General features: G+C 37.2%; 1 long non-coding RNA gene across 1 annotated transcript in view; it reads left to right on the forward strand.

The window, feature by feature from the left end:
- Positions 1-2,114: 2,114 nt before the first annotated feature.
- Positions 2,115-4,379, forward strand: part of LOC107738170 (uncharacterized) — a 10,064-nt gene continuing 7,799 nt past the window's right edge. The window contains exons 1-2 of the long non-coding RNA XR_001639862.1: positions 2,115-2,125; positions 2,219-2,224. This is a non-coding gene — a long non-coding RNA (uncharacterized LOC107738170). The remainder of the gene's footprint in view (positions 2,126-2,218; positions 2,225-4,379) is intronic.

A 4,379-nucleotide genomic window follows, 5' to 3' on the forward strand; every position in this document is an offset into this window, starting at 1 on the left:
TCAACGTTTTCGGAGACGTGAGCTCCAGGATGTCAGCAGTCGTTCAGCGCTCATAAACCCGCAGAGAGCGCCTCACCTCGGCCAGATCTTCTGTAATTTGCCGCTGACTCTGATGTCTCTATAGTGGTTAAATATGAGATATAATTCATTTTGGGTAAATCTCCCAGGTAGTCTTTGGTCTCATTAATATATTATTTGTTCCAGAGCAAATCGTTTTGACAGAGGGCAAAATCTCATCACGTTATATTTTATGTAACTTCAATGCTGTTCAATGCAGAACGTTGCCTTTGTACTTTTGACTGAATTGCCTAGCAACTTTTATGATAGCTGTTGTTGTTGTTTATTAAATATTATTATTTAATAAATAATATTTTATATAAATAATAGTAGTAGTTAGTATTGGGAAACTGTGTGTTTGTGATGGTGATTTTACATTGTTCTGCCATTAGATGGTGACAAGAGACTGTTTTTACGAGTCAGAAGTAAATACTTCTATATTGAAAGAGACTGAAACGCTGTTGTAAACAAGTAAGTATATTTTTACTTTTAACAACAGCTTGTAAGACGCAGCTAACAAATGCAATGAGCAGCACTGTAATGGGATATCACCCTTAAAAGATGAAAGGATAGTACAAGTAGTCTATCACTTTCCTCAGCAGACATTCAAACTAATAATGTTTTATTGTGAATATGAGATTGAGCCAATGAATGAATGCAGGTTATCACACTCACTCAGTCAAACTCTGGTATTTTAACATAACTTTGTGTGTATGTGAAAGAGGAATCAATTCGCTGTTCACACGGTGTCTCTCTCTCTGCGTGTGTGTGCTTCGGGTGTTTGCGGCAGTGGCTGAGCGCATAGAAAACAGCACGTGAGTTAAAATTGCTTGAATGTGTAAATTGGCAAGACAAAACATGTGCAAATGATAAACTTTCACTCTATGATGGTTAAACTTAACAGTTAATCCGCGAATCACATGTGTGCCGAACCGTGGGGCCTGGTCCGTACTGATCACGGATCATCCACGATCCGTTGCACCCCTATTAAAAAGATTTTAACATATGTTAGTGCTGGTTCAAGACTGTTTTCTCATCTTTTCATCAGTCTTTTTAGTTTATTTGCCTTTTTTAGATACTGGTAGACTTTCTCCATAGCATTTTAAAGTGGCTGTTTCTCTAAATAATTCAAGTAGATCACATATTTGACCATCAGCTTCGCGATAAGAATGGCTCGCGCAAATCTTATCACACTTCTCGAGCGCGCTGGTGAACGCACACAGAGTATACGGTGATTCGTGCGCTGCTCATGCACAAATAAAATAATGTGCTTCAGTCATATTGTGCTGATAACCACTCCGTTCAGTTCGTACATGAAGTTAGCGCTTATAAAAGCGCCGAAGGCGCGATTTAAATAATTAATAGCCTGATTCTAGGTTTCCATTAACCATGGTATAAATAAAATAATAGTAGTAGTTAGTATTGGGAAACTGTGTGTTTGTGATGGTGATTTTACATTGTTCTGCCATTAGATGGTGACAAGAGACTGTTTTTACGAGTCAGAAGTAAATACTTCTATATTGAAAGAGACTGAAACGCTGTTGTAAACAAGTAAGTATATTTTTACTTTTAACAACAGCTTGTAAGACGCAGCTAACAAATGCAATGAGCAGCACTGTAATGGGATATCACCCTTAAAAGATGAAAGGATAGTACAAGTAGTCTATCACTTTCCTCAGCAGACATTCAAACTAATAATGTTTTATTGTGAATATGAGATTGAGCCAATGAATGAATGCAGGTTATCACACTCACTCAGTCAAACTCTCTCTCATAATACTCTACTTTTAATACAGTAATACAATAAACTTTTAATGAAGTTTTCCTTCATTACTAGTTCTAAAGTGACATTTTCGAATTAGTAACGGAGGCTTGGGCTCAGCTGTTAAACTGTCAAATTGAGATTTGAATCTGTGGCAGAAGGAAGTAGTTATGCACGTACTCGTGTGATATTGCTCATATATATGTAACGCTGGTCTGGATTCCACAAAACACTATAAATTCAGTCCAATCACTCCTCCGGTCACATTACTGATCTTTCTTCATTGACATATTAAGCTGTAAAGTTGTAAGAATAGCAATGGATAGTGGATACTTGATGTTTTGGAACAAGTTGGACAAAGTAATAGACTGGGGTGAGGAGTAGAGGCCAGTCCCGGAGAGAAGAGTTCAGGAGCACAAGAGCTTTGGAAGGCTGATCCGCCATCCTGCCAAGCGCAGCTCTGTGAAAGGATGAGAACTGTGGGTGCAGAATATTGCCAGAACAGTTGAGTCTTTTCAATTCGCCAGCAGAGATTCCAGGCCTGATGGCGATGAAACCTTATCTCAGCCTGCTGTTATATGGGATGAGGATGTCCACTGAAGTACATGCCGTGGGTGGAATGAGACAATACAATATGAGACAATAATGCTGGAAAGCTAGAGAGGATGGACCCAGGAAAGATGTGATGTGCCCACTGTGTAAGATCTCCTGCTGAGAACGATGGGATGAGTGGGGTGACACATATGTTGTTGGCCCCTTTGATGACAAGCTGGAAAGCAGGTCAAATAAAAGAAAGCAGGCAGTGAAGAACTCCCCAAGGCTCATCAGGCAACTGATCCCATGTGCAGTGGTGAATGGCAGACAAAAATTGACCCCGAATGTTTCCTTTGCCACCTTTGATGTCCACCGGTGTGCCAAAGCCATCTTTGAACCTTGGGTGAGTGGAATGAGATGACTGGGTAAGATGGAGAAACAAAAAAAATCTAAGCTCTAATCTAAGCTTTAAGAAGTTTTCTTCATTTATTTAAAAATTTTATTATATTAAGGGAATGCAAGTTTCCCACCTTGCCACCAGTAACAATGTTAGTCTAAACATGGCGTTTTAACACACTTTTCAACTTTCTAGCTCTTACTTAAGTTAACTGAGCTTAAAGAAAATATAGACTACAAAACTCTACACATTTGTGAACATAAAGGGTCAGATTTACTATCAGCTTGAACCAGCGCAAACCCTTAAAAAACTACGGTCAGGATTTACTAAAGACGCGCGGTGAAGAATTAGCGCTGAAAAGGCATAGACACAGTTATTTTTGCGACTCACCTTATTGAATATGCATTTGTAGGAGTTTCCCTTTTGATTGGGAAATTTATGGGAAGAGAGTATTTAAATGAATCACGCAATGCGATTTACTAAGATTTGCACTCATCAAATTCACTGGCATTTGCGGCATTATTTAAGGCGAAAAAAAGCATGTCTTAAAGCAGGAGGTACTGTAATTTGCACTGCTCTTGGTAGATTGCGCTGGTCATTATGAAAATGAGATGTTGCATCTGTGTTCTTTCATGTGCGCATTGTCAGTAAATCACACACAGAATTTTCCCCTCCCTATGGCGATTTTATGGAATTGTGCTCTAACGCTAATTTGGCCTGTTTAGCAAATCTGGCCCAAAATCTAGATCACACCAGATTAAAATTACACTGAATTGAAACTAAAATCAGCTTTTGATGAACAACTAAATATCAACAAAGATCTTGAAAACTTTCTTTCTATGGGATGAATTTTAGAATTCATAATTATTTTTATTGTTTTTAAAGGGGTCATATGATGCTGCTAAAAAGAACATTATTTTGTGTATTTGGTGTAATGAAATGTGTTTATGCGGTTTAAAGTTAAAAAAAACACATTATTTTCCACATACTGTACATTATTGTTTCTCCTCTATGCCCCGCCTTTTTGAAACGCCTCGATTTTTACAAAGTATATCAAGCAAGTAGCCTAACTTGCAATGTTTCTGCATCTATATTTTTGTTATATATCTCTTCAGTTTTATCAATGCAATGTAAAACACTTCTTTCATTAAAACATCCTGCATCTATGACTCAATAATCTGACCTTGCTTTCTAAGACTTTCTCCGGAACACCCAGTTTACAAAATTCCTCACCAAAAAAGAAAAAAAAAACTTGACAGACTTTTTATACAAAAATATTCAACTGTGAGATAAGCCCTTGAGAAAACTAAGAGAAATACATACACCTCACTGCATTATGTACAGCAGTTATTCTCCCTATTGATATCAAGATGTGACATCCAAAGTCAAAGGTGTATACAGTACTTCAGTGACAATGGTCTACATAAGTGGATTTTCAAAAGTAGCAAAAATAAAAAATAAGGTAAAAGACTGTTTGAATGAATAAATGAATGCATGAATGCCACTGGGACATAACAGTTCCAGAAGCAGTAAAAGCACTGCCAAACAGTCCACAATAAACAAATAAAGACAGTATTATAATATATAAATACATATATATATATATATATATATATATATACACAACAA

This window comes from Sinocyclocheilus rhinocerous, unplaced genomic scaffold (assembly GCF_001515625.1).
Source record: "Sinocyclocheilus rhinocerous isolate Xijiao unplaced genomic scaffold, SAMN03320098_v1.1 scaffold461, whole genome shotgun sequence".
Lineage (NCBI taxonomy): Eukaryota > Metazoa > Chordata > Actinopteri > Cypriniformes > Cyprinidae > Sinocyclocheilus > Sinocyclocheilus rhinocerous.